Source organism: Rousettus aegyptiacus, unplaced genomic scaffold, assembly GCF_014176215.1.
Source record: "Rousettus aegyptiacus isolate mRouAeg1 unplaced genomic scaffold, mRouAeg1.p scaffold_m13_p_9, whole genome shotgun sequence".
NCBI classification, from domain to species: Eukaryota; Metazoa; Chordata; class Mammalia; order Chiroptera; family Pteropodidae; genus Rousettus; species Rousettus aegyptiacus.
Window position 1 is genome coordinate 95465755 of NW_023416312.1, and position 22446 is coordinate 95488200.

At 39.5% G+C, this 22446-nt stretch overlaps 1 long non-coding RNA gene and 1 pseudogene across 2 annotated transcripts in view; one reads left to right on the top strand and one right to left on the bottom strand.

Annotated features, from left to right (window-relative positions):
* Positions 1 to 22446, bottom strand: part of LOC107520735 — a 369941-nt gene that overhangs the window by 319673 nt on the left and 27822 nt on the right. The window contains exon 1 of one of the 2 annotated variants that reach the window (XR_004952772.1): positions 17593 to 18540. The exons of the other annotated variant lie outside the window; for it this stretch is intronic. This is a non-coding gene — a long non-coding RNA (uncharacterized LOC107520735). Of the gene's footprint in view, positions 1 to 17592; positions 18541 to 22446 lie in introns of those variants that run through there. 2 annotated transcript variants of the gene reach the window in all.
* On the top strand, positions 15605 to 15723 carry LOC118608485 (annotated as a pseudogene).

Sequence of the window (22446 nt, forward strand, 5' to 3'; positions counted from 1 at the left end):
CAGTTTAGATGGAGCAGAATGGGCGTAGGGTAGAGGAGTAGGAGATAAAATGTGAGTGACTTTGGCTTTTTAAGTACACTGAGTGAGATCAGGAGCCACCATGGAGTTTTGAGAAGAGAAGGGGCATGATCTGACTGAAGTTGTTAAAGGACCCTTTGGATACCGTATTCATGATGAACTGAATGGGAGTGAATGTGGAAAACAGAGCTCAGTAAACAAGCATGAGATGATGATGGCTTAGACTAGAAGGCTGAAAGACAGTTAAGATTTTGGATGGATTTGAGATGCTTTTAGAAAGTAGAATTGACAAGCCAATATCCACTCAATTGATGCTACAGAGGAAAATACCTTCTCAATCTTATCAACTAGTAGCTTCAATCCACATACTTCCAGCTTTGCAATTAGCAGGCATTCAAGAAATATTTGTTGAATTGAATCTCTTGAACATTAGTGCATCGAACATTAGGTTCTACCCTTTCATCAGCACCATATGGTGTAGAAAAAGAAGCAGCAGGCTTTCCTCAAAAATCTAGGCTTAACGGTTTAGTTTCAACAATGGAAGGTGGTGGGCAGAGAAGGCAAGACAAAATCTTTTCCCCCTTTTGCAAGGCACTAAAGTGAAAAGAGGGACCTGTGCCTAATCATGTCTGTTAAATCATATGCTACGGTATGTGTAGCATGATGCTTCACCAGTGCCCCTTCACAAGGAACCAAACAAATGCTTCACAACACAGGCCATGATGATGTTTCTCATGGCAGAAAGCATCACACTGGGCTGCCAAGCAAAATATTTTAACTATCTCGAATTGTCAAAGTCTGGTCAAGACTTAACTACTCTTCAATTCATTACACCAAATCTGCTCTCCCCCAATCACTCCAGGATCTCTCTAAATTTTATATTCCATCAGAAAGCATTTCCTGCATCCTTATTTTATGCCAGGCCCTCTGCTGTGAGATGAACAAGACATAGTTACTGCTCTTGCAGAACTTGGAATCTAAGAGGGATGAAAAAAACTGCTGTCCTTATCAATATTAATTACAGTTTAACTATAGATTTTTTTTGAAAAGTTTTGATCTTTCCTCCCTGTTCTCTCTCAAGGATAGCCAGGGGTCTGGTATTAATCCACAATCTGTATTTTAGCTTGCTCTCCAATAAAATGTAAAATCCAACATATCTATTTACCAGGATGATTTTTGATTTGCTTCATCTTAATTTCTGATTGGTATTCCTTCAGCAGGGGCTTTTAGTTTATACCTCTGTTGAGTAATTAATGACCTATAAACAAATACTTGAGAGGTCCCACGTTTAAAGGACTTGTCATCCTTTTTGTAATGAGAAAAATCCTTTTGTCAGGTGACTACTTTCATCCTCACAATGCATTCGTTTGCAAGGCCTTCCCTCTTCTTTCCCCACTTTTCTTTATCATTTAACTGGGTTAAGCCGTTTCTCTAGAGAGCTCAAAGAGAGCTAGAACCCATGAAAGCCATCTCGCAGTGCCTGTGGGTGGTTGGGCAGCTTCATGGATGATACATGCGGCAACCCTCTGCCTGCTATTCGCAAAGCTGAAATCATTTCCTTTAATATTTGTTTTCCCGATATTTCAGACTTTCCCCCTCCTAATCCAATTATATTTCTTACAGCATTTATGTTCTGAGCTTCCCAATTATTTCTGCCTCTTCTGATTTTCCTTTTAATTTCTCAAAGAAACATCTCCAGTAAGTGAATGTGAGAAGCAAATGACAAAGACACATTCCCTAAAAATGCATGCTCCCTCATCAATAACAGAGTCTGGCACATGTTTCACAATGTGTTTTCCTATTTCAAGTAAAAAGCACTTTCTTGACAGCTCTCTCTTAGAGGCATTTTCAAAGTGAAGGCTCTTTTGCTGTTCCTAGGAGCCAGCTCCTGCCCTTCTACTGAGTGAGTGAAGAATGGAAAGTGTTTGAATGCTCTTCCCAGGAATGCTGTCAGATCACCTGCCCTCTCTTACTCACATGAGTGTCTCAGAAAATCAAAGCCACTCCTCTCGAAGATAAACTGTGATGTACTTTCTGTTCAATATCATATCGTTTGAATAAATGCAAATTGGAGTAGGACTTGTTCTTGAAAGATGAGAGCATTTCCTTTGTGGTTTCAGTGAATCGAATGCCAAGTGAGAATCAAGAATGATCTATAAGTATAGTAAGACTTTGATAGATGTATTGAAATAATGTAAAAGAATCTCACAGAAACATGGCTATGTTTCCTATTATGGATAGAAAAAACTGTGGACAATTCAACATTCAAATTTAAAATCATTTACGGAAGCCCATGCTAGGTGCCATGCACTGTACTGGGGGCAGGATTCCCTACATAATTTGCAGAGTGCAGAACAAAATGGAAATGAAAACGCAGGGCCCTTCATTCAAAAATCATTATGAGTTTTAAGACAACAACAGCACAACATTAAACCAAGTGAGGAATTCCTCCAAGTGTGGGGTCCTGTGTGACCACAAAGGTTGCATGCCTTACTTGGGGACTGGCTTTGTAACAATATAGAAAAGGAGAGGTAACAACTGATTTGGCTCTGCCTGTGGGTGTCCAGGAAGGTTGTGCAGCAGAGGCAGTAACTGGGAGGGCTTTTGAGGAGGCTTTTTCTAGATAGAGAAAGGAGGACCCAGAGAACAGAAAAGCATTTGACAAAGAGGGAGCAGCATTATTCACACATTTTCCAGATATTGAGCTCCTACTTAGTTCTAGACACTGCGAGGACACAAAGATGAAAAAGATATAATCTCTGCCTTCTAACAGTAGAGAAGACAAACAAAAAACAGGGGGTTATACAGTGGCTACTACAGATGGAATGTTTGTCTCTCCCCAAAATTCACGTGCTGACACTTAATCCACAGTATGATGGTATTAGGAGGTAGGGGCCTCTAGGAGGTGATGAGATCATGAGGGTAGAGCCCTCACGAATGGGATCAATTCCCTCATAAAAGACTCTGGAGAACAACCTGTCCCTTCTGCCATGTGAAGACACAGTAAGAACAAAGCCATCTATGAACCAAGAAGCAGGAGGATCTCACCAGACATCAAATCTACCAGTGCCCTGAACTTGGCCTTCTTAGCCTCCAGAACTGTGAGAAACAAATGTCTGTTGTTTAAGCTACCCTGTCTATGGTTTTGTTTGTTATAGCAGCCCAAACAGACTAAGACAGAAGCATTCGTTCGTTCTTTCAACAAATATTTATTGAGCATCTACTGTGTGCCAAGCACTGGGATAGTTATATGAGATACAATTGCAAATCCTAGACTTAGCCCTATAGTCTATTGAGGAAATGGACAATTTAGCAAGCAATTATAATGAAGTGCAGTATTTGCTATAATTGGATAACTCAGAAAGAATATATAATCCAGTTAGGGTAGAAGTGGGGTGCGAAATTAAGGAAAGACTTCCCACAAGGGTTAAGGGAGGAAAATTGTAAATTATGTATAAAATTTTATATTTTAGACTTTATTCTAAGGGTAATGACAAGGCATTTAAACTTCCAAATAAGGGTAGGACATAATGATTTTAAAATCACTCTAGCTACTGTGTGGATTTTTTTATTATTGAGATTAGTTTATTTTTTAATTTAAATTTTTTTCAATTACAGTTGACATTCAGTACTATATTAGCTTCAGGTGTACAACACAGCGGTAATACAGGCAAGAAAAAACACAGTATATTTGAGGATTAATATTCCGAAAGGGAAAAGCATATATTTCTATCCTCCTATTAACAGCTAAGAAGCAAAAATGGTCTTATTCAGTTATTTAAGAAAACAAGCATCACCTAAGGCTTTTTTGCACATATTGTCATAAGCCAGGCTTGGCCCAAAAGAGTAGCAATAAGTGTGTGTGTGTGTGTGTGTGTGTGTGTGTGTGTGTGTGTGTGTTTGAGAGAGAGAGAGAGAGGGAGCGAGAAAGAGAGAGAGAGAGATATGAACCTAAGGGTATCATCAAAACCCATTATTAGCTCTTTCAAAATGCAGGCATTTTGCAAGGAGATTTATAAGTGATTACAGTGCATACTTTGAAATAAACATAGTGCCCAGACAGGTTATAGACTAAATCAAGTAATTCTTTAGCCAGGGACCAGGTTTCCTATTTTTGTTTTCATTATCACCATCTTTGGACAAATAATAGGTGCTCAATAAATGCTTGCTAGCAGATTTTGCTGCTCAACATTTAAGAGCATTGCTCCATATGATATTTGGCATACCATTGTATGCTCATGCTCGCAAGCTATTTCTTCATCTTTGTTATCTGACACAGTGGAAGAATGTCTGCCGTGATATTTGAATGTTTTGAAAGAAGTTCTTGATGGGAATCTCCTTTTAAATCAGTGACAGATGTACTGTTGGAAATATTTATCAGTATCCTTTCTGAAGAGATATGTGGTTTGTGACGTGACTGCAATCAGGACTGGAATGGGGTGGGGTGACAGTAAACATTCCTCAGACTATGGAAATGGAGAAAATAAGGTTACCCTCTGAGTTAAACTTTAAAATCAATAGGTAATTATTTAGAACAGGGGTATGCAATCACCTTTAAGGTAGAGAAAGTCTCCCAAGCCTGAAGGACTAAACAATAACCAGAAAGAACCCATTAATGTAACTAAAATAATTTGCCCATCAGAAGAATCCTTGATACCTAAAGAAGCAGAAGACACAAAAAATAGCTAAGGCGAACATTGGCAGCAGCATCCAAACCCTGTCATAGGCTAAGTTTCTAACCCCATCATCAAGGCTACCCTTGCAGTGACAATGAATGCCTGAACACAATATACATTCGATTCATATAACTTATTCACTAGCTTTTGGTTCCATTATCATCATGTAACCTTCTGATTATTGTTTTGCTTCCCATGGAGATCAGCCTATAGTTTCTAATTTAATTGATTTGCAAAATGGCCTGAGATGAGGATTGTATAAGCTCACCAGGTGAATCTAATATGCAACCAGGGCTGTGAAATCACTGGCTTATTAGAAGATACTATGTGGTCCTACAGACTTAGGACACTCTAGGAACTCTGTGACGGGTGGCTGGTATGAATTCCTACTCATAAACTGAGAAATCTGGTAAAAAAAATTTAAAAAACTAAAATAATTGCTTTTTTCCCACAGCTGTAATTATTGCTATTTTGAATCCCAGGTGAGCAAAAATTTATCTTGGCTGCCCCCCTTTCTCCTGAGTTGCTAAGTTGGCAAGAAGACATTAACACGATCGCTTCAGAGTCTTGTCCTTGGTTACATGTTACCTCACTTACATCCACTGAGCTGTATTCATTTCTATCTAGTCTTTGGTCACCTGTGCACACAGATCACTGCCACAATCTCCTTGTCCTGACCACAGGACTTCTTCAAGTTTACCATTTCTCTATGCCATGTCTGTGTAGTTCTCAGGTACTCAAAAAAAAAACTCTACTGCTCTTGCAATACCTTGGACTCAGGATATTCTGTAAGAAGTTCTCAAGCCCTCACGTTAACCTCACTATCAGATATATTTACTTTGGGGTCCCATTGCTTTACTGAACTCTGTATGGGAAAAGGGAGCAGGGAACACAGGTCTCTGCTTTCAAATTCCCCCAAATTATTTAAAATCATAATTGTCTTCCCACACTTCTGGGGCTCAACCTGAAGAGGCAGGCATAAGTTTACTTACTCAAGGACCCAACCAAAACCCAAGCTCTCTTTGACTTCCCACTGACTTCCTACCCCTCAGTCTAAAGAATCCCTAGCTAGAGAAGTTGTGCTCTCATCACAGCCCAATCTAGCATTCACTGTTACTGCTCTGGTTCTTATTCTCCACCCACAACCTTTCCCAGGGCTCTAGGCTTTTGAAACTCAAGAGCCAAGAACTGACCTCTCCAATTTGGTCTATCATCTTTCCCCGAAGGCAGAGAATGATACAGCTATAGCAGAAGAAAGGGAGAGGAGCAGGGATGTTGGAAATGCCAGGGAAATGAGAGATTAACTTTCCAAAAATATCAGCTTGCCATAATATTAACGGTTCTCATTTTAAAGTTAGAAATTAGAATTTAAATTACAATTTGGATTCTCACATCAGTGTAAATTTCAAATCAGTGATTCTTAACCTTCTTTGCATCATTTATAATCCTCTGTAGAAATCTACTAGAACTAGACCTTCCCTCCAGAAAAATGCAATAGATACATATTTTGCATACAATTTTCAGGTGCCCCAGGACCGAATCCGAAGACTCTAGATTAAGAAGTGCTGACCTAAAGGAAAAGAATGAGTTAGTCATGCCAGTGAATATTCTCACCCCTGTGAGAATTACTTCTCGGTGTACTTTACTAACTGCTCGTTCTGGCAGTTTTATGAACTTGGCCACTTTGAATCCAGCTCTGAAAACTGAATCAGCTCTTATCGGGCTATGTATGTTCCCATGCTTGCAAGATTGATAGATGGCACTGGACTGAAGCCAAACACTGTGAAGTCTCCTGTGTTAGAACAACAGTCTTAACTCCAGTGCATATAGCTTTCCTTTCGTTTGAATTTTTAATGAATAAAGCATCTTATTCACATTAGAAAGCAAGGTACCGGTAAGAATGTATAGGGCATTGCCATGTGTCAATGACCATGGTAGAGAAAACAACAGGCATGACCCTCAGGATGCTTATAACTAATATGGCAGGAACAAATAAAGTATGAACCATCTAGGGCAGAGCCTGGCAAACTACAGCCCACAGGCAATATATGGCCCAACTCTGCCTGTTTTTTAGTAATAAAGTTTTACTGGCACGTAGCCACGCCCCTTCATTTACATACTGTGTATGATTGCTTCTGTGCTAAGATGGCAGAGCTGAGTAGCTGTGACAAAGACTATACAAAAACCACTTGCAAAGCCTCAAATATTTACTGTGTGGCCCTTTACAGAAAAAGGTTGCTGACCTTGGCTCTAAAGCCATGCTTCTCAAACTTTCACGTGTCAATGAATCGCTTGGGGATCTTGTTGAAATGCAGATTCTGATTCAGTGGGTTTGAGGTGGGACCAGAAATTCTGCTTTTCTGACAAGCTCTCAGGTGATGCCACTGCTGCTGATCCAGGGATCACATTCCTCAGGTAGTGACAGTGTAGAACTCTGAACTACTAGATCATTCACTGAGTAAACTTCTTCAGAGCGGGAGAGAGGTCTATGATCAGATATTAAGATAGCGATAGCATGTTGTGTACAGGCATATGTTCTGGCACTTAATAGCTCTACTAAGTCTTCCACTATACACACAGATACCAAATTTGACAGTCTGGATGGGTTGTTCAGCCACTAAGATAAATGAAAAGACATTGAGAGTCATTTGCTGTGAAAAATACTTCAGCTAGCTGCTAGAGTACAGAAATCCAAGGCTGCTATTTACCGCACCCACAAATTCTCCAAAGCACAGCGTATTTTTAAAAACCTATAAATTAAATTTGGTGGACACAATCCCAGACTGAGGAAAAAGAAACCAACATGACATTGTGAGTACATGACTCCACAGAAGTTACCTCTTATTCCTTGATGTGTAGGAGGAATCTGTAGCTGCTAACCATTTTCTACTTTGAAGTAAGTGAAGACGGAGAGACTTCTGGGAACCTCACTCAGTCTGCATAGACCTTTAGAGATCCATTATAGGAAATCATGCTGGTTTCCTTCTGAAAGAACATACCTACCTCACGGTAGGCAGTCTCAGGAGGCTTCCTGGGCTCAAACAGCAGAGAGTGGGCAAGAAAGGTGAACACCAGCCATAGAAATAAATTCCTTCCTGTCCCAAGGAGAACTAGTAGGGGAAACTGCCCTCATATATGATAAATCAGAATCAGTCAGGGAGGGAACATGTGCAACTTCCAAAGCAGAATTTGAGGGCGTGCTTCCAGAGTGGGGGTATGGGAGAGAGGACTGAAACTAGTGAGTCAGAGTAAGGAGATTAGGGCAGGGATAATGCCTTTAAATTAAAGGAAGAATATAGAGGTAAGGTAAGAACTATATAAATTAAAATTCTTGCCCTGAGTGGCAAAGAGAAGCAAGAAAATCATCATCTAGCATTCAGGCTCAGCTCTACAGCACTTGGAAGTCTAGAGAGAAAATACCGCCCACATAGCAGAACGCTGCTTGGTGTGTGGAAATTTCCATCCCAAGGATCTAGATGGAAAACAGAGCTAGAAGACCTTGGGAAAATGCTTTCCATTCCCTGAGATGAAATAAAAAAGGAGATGAATATAAAAAGATTCTTAATCTCTACTTTAGTAAGAAGGATATCAGGAAATCATTTTGGTAGTATCTCAAAAGACAATCACCTTTAAGCTAACAAAAGAGGAATAGGCAGAGATAGAGAACATGCCCCTCTGGAACAGGCTGAAAATATGAGTCCCATCAAGTTCTTTTAAGAAGGTATAATAGGATTCTGAGGGAAGAATACAAGATGTTGCTCAGGTCAATGGATGGACACTTGAGTGCATTTGGTCCTGCACTTCAGGTTGAGCCTAGGAGGAGCTAGGACCTGTGGGATGGGAACTATGCTGAGTTTGAGCAATGAGGATCTACCCCAGTATGCAGTCTGGGTTACAGCCCACCTTGGCAGTCCAGCATTCTAATCATTTTCAATTTCATGGATGCTATGGAAGGCAAAGCTAGCTAACCACCCAAGTCCCTACCTAAGTCAGATCTCACCTTCCCATTTCTGTACTTAGGTGGTGGTGGTCATTGTTTACCTTAGGTGCTGTGGACTGGAGCTGACATTTGACACTCTAAGGATGGACTGGAGAATGCTAGTGCACCCAACACTGGGGGAATGAAGGAATGGCTATCCTCTTTATATCCCGCGACCCAGGATGGTATGGTAGAAAACACACAGATTCTTGGAGCCACACTTATCCATATGGCAGGCAGTAGCATTTAAATTAATTTAAGTTAATTTAATGAAAATTTTAAATAGAGTTCTTCAGTTGCAGTAGGAATATTGCTACTATGTAATAGTCACATGTGGCTGTTGACTATTATACGAGATAGTGCAGATATATAATATTTCCATCAATGCAGACAGTTCTTTTGGACAGTGCTGCTCTGGCCCAAATCCTGACCCTGCCATTTACCAACTGTGTGCTTTTGAGAAAATTATTTTAGCTCTCTGAGCCTTAGTTTCCTTGTCTGTGAAGTGGGATGCTAAGAGAATCTACCTCGCAGATAAGGACCCAGTGAGGTCATGAGGGTAAAGTACTCAGCAGAGGGTCTGGCACATAATAATGACTAGTCATCTCTCCAAGTAAACAAAAAAATACTTGAAAGGAAATACCACCTGTCTGATTCACTGGTGTGCTCTCTAGAGTCTTACAAGGGGCACACACTTGGCAAATGTTTGCAAAATGCCCTACTAGACAAAACAGTTGGGTAAGAAATGGAACTGCTCTTTTTAAACTGTACCCAAGAAGAACAAACTGCCTTTGATACTTCCTGTTTACCAGAGAAAGAATTGTGGAGGCTTCTAGTGAGCTGTCTTTCATTTTGAGAAGTGCCAGATTATACTGATTTCATAAGAACAGGCTTTTAAACTGAAGAGCAAAGCAGAAAACCAACCAGGTTTAAGATAAGCTCAGGAATTCTTAAGGAACAGATAAACGACCTCATATAGTTCTTCCTGTAAGTGGCCTGAGGTGACCTCTGAAAATAGTTCGTTATTCACTTGACCCAGAAAGTCCCACAAAATCATGTAAATTAAGAGGTTCAACTCTTCGTGTTCGCTTTAAGAACACTTGTGAAACTGCCCAGGCCATCAAGGGAATATATATCCAAAAAGTCATCAGGTATCTGAAGGATGTCACTTTATAGAAGCAATGTGTGTCATTCTGTCGTTGTAGTGATGGAGTTGGTAGGTGTACCCAGGCCAAACAATGGGGCTGAACACAAGTTCAGTGGCCTAAAAAGAGTGCTAAATTTTTGCTGCACATGCTTAAAAATGCAGTAGTGCTGGACTTAAGGGTTTAGTTGTAGATTCTCTGGTCATTGAGCACATCCAGGTGAACAAAGCTCCCAAGATTCGTTGCAGAACTTACAGAACTTGGGGCAGATGACCCCTCCATGTGCTCTCCTTGCCACACTGAGATGATCCTCACAGAAAAAGAGCAGATGGTTCCTAAACCAGAAGAGGAGATTGTACAGAAAGAAAAAAAAGGCCAGAAGAAACAAAAATTTATGGCCCAGGAGTAAATTTAGCATCAAATAAATGCTAATAAAAGTAAAAAAAAATACATACCTCCTAAAAAAACTGGCCAAGGGAAGCAGAAACCTCCTAGGAATGATGAGCTTGGAAGCATATTATATTCAGGCATTGACATTTTCCCAAATGCTTTTAATTATTATTATTTCCCTGTATACTTACAAGAGAAATCCTCAAGCGGATTTCCTGGGCTGACAGGAATTATTACTGGCAATCCTGGCCGCATCAGCTGAGGCTGGAGTCTATCAGCTATGGTCGGCACACTTTGTAATATTTGGTTCAGGTTGTGCAATTTCCCCATCCCATCTCCACTCTGACTAGCTCCCTGACCTCTGCCTACTCCAAACTTCGCCCTACGTTCAGATTATAGCCCCCACCAACCCCTCATCCTACATCTCTCTTCAACCATGGCCCTATTTCTCTGCTTCCCTTAACAGCAAAACCTTTTTGCCTCCACCAACTCCAATCAGACTTCTGTTCCCACCTCTCCACTGAGACTACTTCAGGGCGATGATCTTTTCCACACTGCTGACTCCAATGTCAGTTTCTGTTTCTCATTTGACTTGATCCCTCATCAGTTGTCAACACAGTTGGCCACATTTTTCCTTTTGAAACTCTTTTTATGCCTTCCTCAGCTAGAGTTCCTGTTTCCCTCCCACCTCCCTGGCCACTTCTCCTCTGTCTCCCTTGCTCATCTCCATTCTTCACATGGGAACTTATTCGAAGTTAGTTCAGATTGTTACTCCCCCTCTTGAAGCCTTCAAAAATCTTCCCTCTACACTTAGAATACAGTCCTGACCTGTTCCCTAGGCCAGCAAGGCCTTCTGTGACCTGAGTCTTAATTCCCCCCCCCAACTCCTTATACTACTTCTTCCTTGCCTAACTGCCTTCAGCCACATTGGCCTTCCCTTTGATCCACATGTGCCAAGCTCATTCCCATCTCACGATATTTGTCCTAGTTTTACCCTCTGCCTGGATTGCTCTTCTCATGATCAAAATGGCAGGCTGCATCTCATCATTCAGATCTCAGCTCACATGTTCTTTCCTCTGAAAGGCAAAAATCTAACCTGATCTGACATGAGGCTATTTATATTATCTACTTATAATGTGAATGTTCATACATTCTGCTGCAGAAATATTAATGTATTGATTATAGGATGCTGTCCCTAATCTTGTTGAAGGTGTTACATAAGAGATATTACCTTTCCATAATTATGATAAAATTTGAATTTCCATACATATCTGGACTCAAGAGTTTTGGATTAGGGGTTACAGACCTATATGACTCCCAATTTTACACATGAATAAACCCAAATTCCAGAGAAGGGAACTGAATTATCTGAGGTATCATAACTAGGTTGAGGTCAGATCTCTTATTTCCTATATCAATGCTATTTCCACTATACTGTGCTACTACCCTAGAGATACTGGCACACATCTGGGGTCTTGCAAGGGAAATTTGTCTTGCATCATTTGACAAACAGAAAAGTTGATTAAAGGAGACCGACTCTCTTAATCTCCAAAGTTCCCTTAATGTTCTCAAAAGATGGAAAGGAAAGTCATAGTTTTGAGAGGTGCTTTGGGAATGGAGAAGGAAGGAGGAGTGATGTTAGAATTTAGAGCAAACACTATTCTTCTCTCCCTTTAGCCTATTACCCTCCATATTGGTGGGAGTGGATCAGAATGTTTTTAAAAGTCGTAAGCTATGTATATGGGAATAAGAAGGGATAGTGCCACCCACTCTGCCTTAACGACAGGGCAGTATCATCACAAATCAGTCCTGAACAGTATTTGAGAATTAGGTGAGTTTTAGCACCAGAACAAGGGAGAGTCATCCCTTCCGTAGCTGGCTGTCTCTCTGCATCAATTGCTCACTAAGCAGAACACCCTATACTTTCCCCCTCCTTATTCCACTGCTTTCTTCCTATAAATTAAAGTTCAGACTTCATCTTTATGAAGTTTCTATACCTGGACCTACTATGCCTGGTCCATCAATCAAGAAAGAGAACTATGAGCCAACACCTATCAGGTATGGAGCAGGCTGGAGCTGTGGATGGCAAAAATAGTCTTCCCAGGGATGGTCACACCTCAAAGGTTGCTGAGCAGAGAAAGGACTCAAAGGTACAAAAGAGAGCATAGAATTTTGTCCCTAGACAGGATGAGCAACAGAATAAATCAAGGCGGTATACCAATGATGATAATAACAATAAATACAGCTACTGTTGCTTATCTACAAGTGCCTCTCAGGTTCTGTGGTGAATGTGTCACATATAACATGCAATTTCATCCTTACATCCACTCTAGGAACAAGTTAGAGCTTATGGAGAATTTACGGCTACTTTGTATTTTAAATGGAAAGGTTAAATAAGTGAATTAGAAGCTTTGCAACCTTTAGAAGAGCTAGGGGAGTGCAAGTCAGGATTGCCACTTTCCAGAAATCTGAAAGTGCAGAAATCTCAAGGCGGCCACTGTGATGATCTCAGCTGCTACCGCACTTCAGTGGGGAAGTCTCAGAAGGACATTGAAAACCAAGGAAAGCTACGACAGATGATCCACTTTCTCCTTCTGTTTTGCTTTCAAAACTCACACAATTCCTTTCCACTGCAAAGTTATAAACCAGACTCATGGTGCTTTGGGAATGGAGAAGGCAGTCTATGAAATGTTGCTCCATGTTTAAACTCTATAAACCAGAGAAATTTTAGAAATATGCTAGGTTGACAACAAGCAATCCAGTCAACTTGTAAGATAGGCATTTTGACCCCTACTTACAGATAAGGAAGCTGTAAATGTCAAAGGTTACATAGGTAGAAAGCAACAGAGTTAAAGCCAGGTTTTTCCTACTTTGTCGAGCTGCCTTTTCCAAAGAGAAGACTAGTCAATGAGTCATGTCTACTAAGAAAGCACTGGATGTGAGAGGCTATGGCACCCTTAAACAGAAATAAATATAGTCCTTGCTCTCAAAGATCTTAGAGTCTTGTGGAGGAAGAAGACTGAAATAGAAGCATGGCAGAATAGGATGCAAGATTAAAGGAGCAACAGATTACCTGTGAATGTGTGAGTTTTCCTAAATTAAGCCAAACAAAGGGTAATCATATGTCTTGGCTGCCCAGAAAAGTCCTGTTATATGCCTATTGTCCCAGAATTCCATTTAGTTTAGCATTTGTCCTGGCGATTTTTTTTTAATGAAGCATTATTAATGGTTGCATTAAAATAAGCCAGGGTTTATTTAGTACATTGTTTTTGTTGATCCAGCTTCTGCCCTGGTTACCTCTAGAAGTGCCTGAGAGACATGTGCACTACACAGTTTAACTCATCATTAAATTTGAAAGATAATCAAATAAAAAGATGACTGTCTCTGCTGATCCATGATGACTTACAAGGACTCACTGTCGCACAATCACTGCTGAAATGAAGTGCTCTATGATTTGAGGTTCTAGCTTCCAGTTTCAGGTAGAAAAAGGGAACTATTTTATCTCTGTTGCCCTAGTCAGACACTTGATATACCAGCCAGTAGTGCTGTGGCCCAGGCCTTAACCCGCAAATTGCTCAAAGCAGGACATTTTAGGTATTCATGAACAGGGAGCAGAGACAGCAGCCTTGCCATGGAGTGTATAGAAAGTAGCCTGACCACTCTTGCACAGTGAATCTGTTATTCACTACGTGGCACAAATGTATAACTACTTATTATTTGTCAGCGTTTTATTTTTATTTTGCAATAACTACTTTGGGCAGCAATAAACTCAAAATATTAAGGCGCACATTTCACGGAAAATTTAGCACCAAATTTCCGCTTCTCAAGAAAATGGATGATGAATGGGAAACTTGCACAAAATGCTTGCCAGCATCTACTCACCACCATGGGAGCCAAAGTGATTATCATTGTGCCCACATGACAACCAAAAGACACAAATATGCTGAAGAAGCATCAGCATCTTCTTCAAAAGTTAGTAGTTATTTTAAGGAGAATCTGTCCAAAGAAAATGTGCAGCTGCAGAAGGTAGGCTTATATATCATTCTATGAAATGTGATTTTCATTTAGATCAAATGACTGCTCTTAATTAATTTATTTTCCATCCCAAATTTCCTAATACTTTGAAGGAAAGTAAAGCTACAGCTGTTAATGTATCGGTTTCATTAGCAGAAGAATTGCCCAAAGAATTAAAAGATGCTAGTAGCATCTGGGTCATCAGATGCTTCAAATATCCAATAATTATTTGATTTTCTTCATTCAATTCATGGAATCGAAATAAAGCTATGGATATTAATTTGTGTGAAAAATCTGATTTTGTTGTGAATTTGATTGTAAGTTCAATTAAAGCTTTGACACTGAAGATAAAATACTTGTTTTTGAGTGGCAATACAAGTACAAATGTAGATGAAGCACAGTATTATTGTAAAACTGTTGTTATTACTAAATTAAGAAGAAACCTATGGAGCAGAAATGTACTTTGATTTATTTCTGGTGCACGCATAATTCATATGTACACCCAAAAAAGCTGGGTGTCTCCCTGTTGAAATGGAAGCTGTACTAATCAAAATGTACAAATATTTTTAAATATACAGTTACATAAGTCAACTACATTTTCATCGTGAAGCTAATGTGAACTCCAAAACTTACTACAGTATATTGATGTGTGCTTTCTCACTTTGAGGATCATAATCTATTACATTTTAGACATTTGTCAATCTCTGAAAAACTATATTTTTAAATCAACTCTGTGTCCTATAAAATTGAATTTTTTTTCTAAATTTTGGTTGCATTTTGGTCAAAATCATTTTAAAATATTATCCAAGTCTTTATTAAATGAATTGATAAAAACTTTACCTTTTGAAACTTTTGGCAAATTTTATTTATGAAAAATGAAGTTTGCAAAAGACACTAAAGTATATTTCTACAAAAGCAAGGAAGGAACTGAAATAAATCAAAAAATACGGTACATATATATGTTGTATAATTTTTTATTTTAAATTTTGTGTGTTTTGGATTATTCCTGTTTTCGAAAAGAGTTTTTTAAAGGAGTTCCTCTTTTAATTATTTAAATGTACATTCTGTAACATAATGGAATAAAATCAAGAAGGCCTATGATTTTGCTCCATTTAAAATTGGCAAAGAATTCAAAAATATTTTAATTTTAGACAACGTTTGACAAGTTATTTCTTATAAAAATATTTGTTGAAGAAAGCATCTGAGTGAAGAAGAAAAATCAGTACCTATAAAAAATTTGGATTAAAACATGTATAAAATTATATATAAAAATAAGATTTGAGATTATCCTCCATTTAGCAGAATTTTCTCTGAATTTACCAGACACCAGATATCTCTGCACTCATGAGGACTATATTTTCTTAATTAAAAATATATGGTTTTTCTATGGCCATACCACCCTAAAGAAGCCCAATCCTGTCTGATCTTGGAAGCTAAGCAGGATAGGGCCTAGTTAGTACTTGGATGAGAGACCACCTAGGAAGACCAGGTGCTGTAGGCATAATAAATAAAAAATAAGGGACTGTAAACTGACAAGGTCCTTGCAATCTGAGATCAAACCAGGGATGCCTTGCATAGTATGTGTGTGTGTGTGTGTGTGTGTGTGTGTGTGTGTGTGTGCACAGTGAATATTTCACAGAGAAAAGGTCATTCAGATATCTCCATCCATTCCCTCCCTCTGGTCTTCTTTGCTCACTTGCTTCAGTCTTCTCTCTCTGCAAAATCCCTTTCTTCATATGGCAAAAACCTGGCATTAGATGCCCCTAAATTTACATCTTATTGCGTCAGCCATTAGGTGGCCCTCTGACTCCCAAAATCACAAATCCAAGAGAACAGATTCATTGGTGAATATCTGGTCAGGTGCTTTGGGCCATTCAACACAGGATGTCATTGTGAGCCATATGGAAGGCTGAGAGAGGGGTGATCCTAGAAAAGCAGTGCTGGACAAGCAATTCATAGGTGTCCTCTACACTGTAGACTTTGGTGCCATTCTCAGGTACAGAGAAATCAGGGGGAGGAGCTGTTTTGGGACCAATGGGAAGATCATGAGCTTTTTTGCCCAATAACTTATTATTAATATTTTCAAATATAAAAAAAACTTGCATCATGATACAATGAACATCTCTGTAGAGCAACCATCTAGATTTGATCATCGTTATCATTTTCTTATATTTGCTTTATGTCTCTACACATGCTAATGTGTATGCATGTGTATTTTTCTGAACTATTTAAAAGTCAGCTGCAGCTTATCATGATGCTTTACCCTCAATTGTTCATGAAGTATTCCTAAGAATAAGGTCGTTTCCTTACAAATCCACAATGGTATTATTGCACCTAAAAAATAACAATAATTTCTTGATATCATACTTAGTCTATATTCAAATTTACCCAATTTTACAAATAATGTATAGAGCTGGTTTTTGAAACCAATATCCAATCAGTATAGATTTATTTTTATACATGTGCTTTAAAATGACTGTTCAGATTTAGATGTTCAGCAGACAGTCCAAGAGCAGGCCTAGAGTTTAAAAGATAGTCTACAGTTAGAAAGAACAAAAGAGAATAACGAGGTTCCATTCAAAAGAGGAGGAACAACATGAGAAGCTATGGAATGAAATATCAGTGAATCAGGAAGGGAACCAGTGGCTAACAGAATCAAATACTGAAAGCCAGATGAAGTGGATAAGGTCTGAGGAGAAACCCATTGACTTGGCAAGCCAAATCCCATGGATGGCAGTTTTGGCAACAGAGTAAGTTTACAAGGGGTTAAGTACAAGCAAATCATGAAGAGATGAAAACAAAAGTATAGTCCTCTCTCCAGAAGTTTCACATTGAAAGGTAAAGAGATTAGATGGACCGGAAGTTCCCATTTCCCCATCACCATGAGCCTTTTTCATTTTTCTCTCCAGTCACCAGCACCACTACCCCGAAGGCAATGTTTTGAAAGGTACTGTTTATCAAATGGTATTTAACGATAATGAGACTCATAATTTTTTTAAATCTAGGCTAGTTGTCTAGTTAGAGCTTCTCATAATCACAGATGAGCAGTCCCTTAAAGAGAAGAGCTGGTAAACAATGTAGTGAGCCTTGCCAAAAGAGAAGGGACATCTTTTTCTCCAAGACACAAGGGAAAGAGGAGACAAGGAACTGCTGAGGTAGAGAGGGCACTTGTAGAAACAAGCGTTATAAGCTGTAAACTGCTGTGCAGATTGTAATAAAGTAAAAGTCAGATTAGCAAGGTTGCCTGTTTCAATTCCACAAATAGTCATCGAGCATTTATTATACTCCAGGCACTCTGACAGACCTTCAGTTACAAAGACACACAAGCCAGACTTCACTTCCTTTCTAGCAAGAAATAGTACCCTCCTACCTTGGTTTTCATGACAAAGCACTCTGCTGCTTTTCCTCCTGCTTCTCTATCCTCCTCAGGCCCCTCCAAGGGTCCCTTTTCTTCCGTGGTTCCCTTAGATACCAGATTTCCTTCCTAGGCCACTTTCTCTTCTCACTTAACACGTTCTCTTTGGGTGATCGCGTCCACTCTTACTGCTTCAAGTATAAGCTGTCTGTTGTTGAATGCCAAACTTCTACCTTCAGCTCTCTCTCTCCAGACTCACATAATGAAAGGAAACAAGTGGACATTTAAAATCAAAACTTCATTTCCCTTCTAGGGGGTATCATTCATATCAGCGGTGAAATAAATAACTCTTATACTCCTCCTTCTCCATACAGACATACGTGGCAGGTGGGGGAGGGATGGAGGGAGAACCCAGAAGATAATGTGCACTGTTAGCAGAGCACGTTATGAATCTTAGGATATGTAAAGATGGCTTGAAGAAAGGAACTACAAAAAAAATCTTTTTGCATAATACAATGGGAAGTTTTGTTTTACTTTGCTTTTGTTTGTCCATTTCTGTTGCTAGGAAGCACTGAGAGAGGGAAAGTAGTGGGTAAAGCAATTCAGGAGGAGGTTGCCACCCAGGTTGGCAGGTTGGCCAAGAGCTTCTTAAGAACAAGATGACAGTTATTCATTTTTAAATTGTACTGCATTGCAGCCATCCAAACCCCTTTCATCTCCACAAATCATGAGTCAAACCTGCTGCATACACAATGGCCTATGTGGTTGAGTTTTTGGTTTGGGTTTTGGGAAAATTAAGGGAAAGTAGCTTAGTTTAACAGCTGGGGGAATGTGGCACAGAGCCAGGACAGGGAGATGATCCATAAACTGAACTAATTCAGCAGAGACCAGAATTGAGGTCTACAGGCAATGAGGAAAAACATTAATCAGCCTCTCAAGAATCTGTGGAGACTTCAAGAAGCATGTAGTGCTCCCACTGCATGTGGGATGGAGTTGAATCATTTCCATTTAAATTCCATTTTAAAAACCCAGTTTATCTCAGCAGACTGGTTATACACAAATCCAAGTGATTGCAGGACATCCTTAGTTAGGGGCTGCCCATGGGGCACTCCCTGCAGCGTGGCCACAACTGACCTCATGCTCTCATCCCCTGCCCCGACGCACACCCACAGCCGGCTCCACCTGCAGTTTTCTATATTTCAGTGAATGGCAGGTACCACCATTTACCCAGCTGCCCACATCACTCTTCCTTATCCCTCTGCCCCCACATCCCACCAATCACTATGGCTTATTGTTTTTGCCTCCTATATACCTATCAAATTCCTCCTCCCTCCCCTTATTCCCTTGGTTTAGGCCCCCAGTGTCTCCAGCCAAGGTCTCACTGATATCATGGGTTCCATTCTCACCCTCCCACAGCCCCTTCTCCACACAGTAGCCAAAGTGATTGTTGCAAAACACAACCACATCATGAGATTCCAATGAATAAAACCTTTCAATTGTCACTCATTGTCCTTGGGATAAAATAAAGTCCAACTTCCTTAGGCCCTTTGTAATCTGGTCCTATTGACCTTTCCGCCTTCATCATGATTCCCTCTTTCATTTGTATTTCCCACTGCAGTCACAAAGAACTACTTTCAGTCCCAGGACTGCTTCATGTTCTCCCTTTCGCCTCTTGGATTTTACACATGTTGTTTCCTCTTTCTAAAACACTCTCCCCACTCAGTCCATTCCTTTATGAAGCTAACTCCAAATTAACTTGCAGGTTTCAGCCTAAATGTCACTTCTTCCAGGAAGGCTTCCACGATCATCCCCTCCAACTGGTCTGGGTTATGTGGCTCTCCTCTATGCTTTCTCAGCAACTGGTGCTTCCCCTATCATAGCCCTTACCACTCTCTATTTTAATCACTTGTTTATTTTGCCTGTCTCTCTCCACCAGCTCGTAAGTTCCACAAGGGCCGGGACCATGATTCTCTACCTGGTTCACAGCTATATCCCTACCATCCATCAGCAAGCCTGTAAAAGCCAGTAAAGAAATATTTACTAAATGAATGAATAGTATGCATGAAACATGTTACAGTTTATAAAGTACAAATTCATTTTCACTTCACTACCCTGTGAGAAAGATATTATCACCTTGAAGCAAAGCTCTGTGTCATTTTTACATTTAAGTTTGACATAGACTACATTGGTAAAGTTTTATTTAAGTAATAATTACCTGAAATATTAATAAATCTGATTTTTAGACTGTTTAGAGGAAGTTTTACTTACATAAATCTTTCAAAATTAGCGTTATAATTACTAAATGCTAACAAAATACCCTAAAGGCTACCCTGTTAGATGCCCTTTAATGAATATGGGACACTCTGCTGTGCAGAGCAGAGTATTCTTACATTCATAAATGTGCTGAAGTCCCACAAAACACTTAATACTCTTAAGTGGATTAAATACACCTCTTGTGATCTGATTTATATGGTGAATATGCCAAATAAAACCTTCCTCCACAGAGAGATCAGATTGTAAACTTCAGCTGAACTCTGATAAAATTATCATAAATTCCAAAGTAGTGGAGCCCAAATTAATGAGATTTTGCTTTAAGCTCTTCTCATGAAATGGGCAGCCAATCTGTGTTAAACATTTTAAATGTATCAAAACTGTTCTAAAATCATACTGTTTAATACAGTAGTCAGTAGACACATGTGGCAGAGCACTTGAAATGTTGTGTGTGATCAGTATGAATAGGATTCGAATTTTTAATTTTACATCATTTTAAGTACTTTAAATTTTAAAACAAATGGTATAATTTTATATTGATAATATGCTAAAATGAAAATATTTTGGACAGACTGAGTTAAATAAAACATTTAAATTATTTTTACCTGTTTATTTTTACTTTTTTAATGTGACTACTAGAAGATGCGAATTTCCTTACATGATTCCCATTATATTTCTGTTGAACTTTCTCTTCTAAACACACTCTACTGAATTGTATTTGCACTTTTAAAATGTGTTATTTATCCCCAATAGTAAGTTAAACTCTTTGGAATAGATGGTTTCTAAACATCTAGAAAATGTTCAGTGCCTCCTCAAACCATGATAACACCTTCATAAAGCATGTTCTGGGAGAGGGTAACTAAGCACTTACCTAATTACACCACCACATTACTTATCTGGATTTCTCTTCTGTTTTATTTGTATGGTTGTTGGCTTTGCTTTGTTTTTTATTTGTCTATTTATAGGTCTGTTAATAAAATCTGACCTTCAAAGTATGAGATAACGTAAAGGGATACTGCTCCAACTAGAATGAAAGGAGTGTGATCACTGGCCTCGCCTGCCACAAGCCACGACTCTAACACTACCACCACTCCCCTACACATACACACACACCTCCTGGCTGCCTCTAGCATCTCTGCAGAATCCTAGGGCCCTGCAATAATAAAGGGTGTAAATAGCACTGCTCTAGAACACAGCCTAGAATTGGGAAGAAAACAAGAGCCCCTGAGCATTCAAACGAGATGTTGTCAACATTCAGACGCTTCTGTTCCCACACTTCCCTCCCATGAGTGCTCTTTGAGACCCTATTAAATATGGTCTTTCCCTCGTCCTGCACACACAATTCTAAGATGCTCAGTTATAGTTTCCCAAGCACAGAATATGAACCATAGGAAATTAAAAGATGGGCCTTGAGGGGTTGGGACTGGGGTGGGGTAGAATGCAAGAAGGATTGCAAGCCAAAAAAGAAAAAAAAGAGCAAACAGGGAAGAGATCATTACAACTGGTAGCTCTGAGTAACAAAAGCAAGACAGAGAAAGAATTTTCCAAAGCAGGTACCAGAATTCACATAGCATGGCCATCTGGAGCTACTGAGTATAGAGATTTGTTGTCCCACACCCCTTAATAGTTCCCGAGGAGACTTCTATGTCACTGATGCTCTCATTCAACCTTAAGTTTTAAAGAAAGGACCAGTATGGTTTATCCTATTCAATGTAGAAGGCAGAGGAGTATATAATACATAAAACAGGCTAAAACAAACCAAACTTTGGTACTTAAAATGTAGCATCCAGCTACCTGAATGACTCACGTAAGTGAAATAGCTCATTTCCTACCAAAGTCTGGCAAATGAGGTGTTACAAGGAAGAAAAGAAGTCTCCATGAATTACAACATATAACTTACATACATCTCCAAATGGCCAGCACATGCATAAAAGTATCCTGTGCCTATGGACTGTGAACTTGGCAACTGAACGGAAAGCTTGCTCCCGTAACTCATTCATCCTACACGGCTATAAGTCAAGTCTGTATTCTGACAAGTATTTCCTGAATCAAAGCAGCTGTCTAGGAACTGGGTCCAAATTGCTGTGTCACTGTGGAATGGTGTAACAACAGATATCTTTCAAGGCTAGGGGGATGCTGGTGGGGGAGGGAAGTGGATGGGGACAATCATGGGGGGCTCGAAATGGATACCAATTGGGAATGGAAAAGAGCACACAAGGAAAGTAGCAGCAGCTTCTTTGCCAAGAAGAAATCCTTGTAGGTCCTCACCTTCAGCCCTGAAGCCTACCAGACCATCACAGCTGTTGGTATAGAAGTAATCTGTTCAAGAAACAAAATACCCTTCAGACAGTGTTTATTATTCTTTCCAACTGGTAGTGTGCTGAACATGTAGGCAATATTATATAACCTTTGATATGACCCAGATTAGAAGGGACTGGTAAGAGACCTTGGCATTTCTGTTTTGCTAGAGTTATAATTCAAAACCTCACAGGTGGTGTAATATAAACAGGAGAGAATGCATTTGGTAGAAGGGTTTTGGCATATCATGAGTCCTGTCAACTGGTCTCCTTAATAAAGCTACTATTCTTTTGGGTAAGA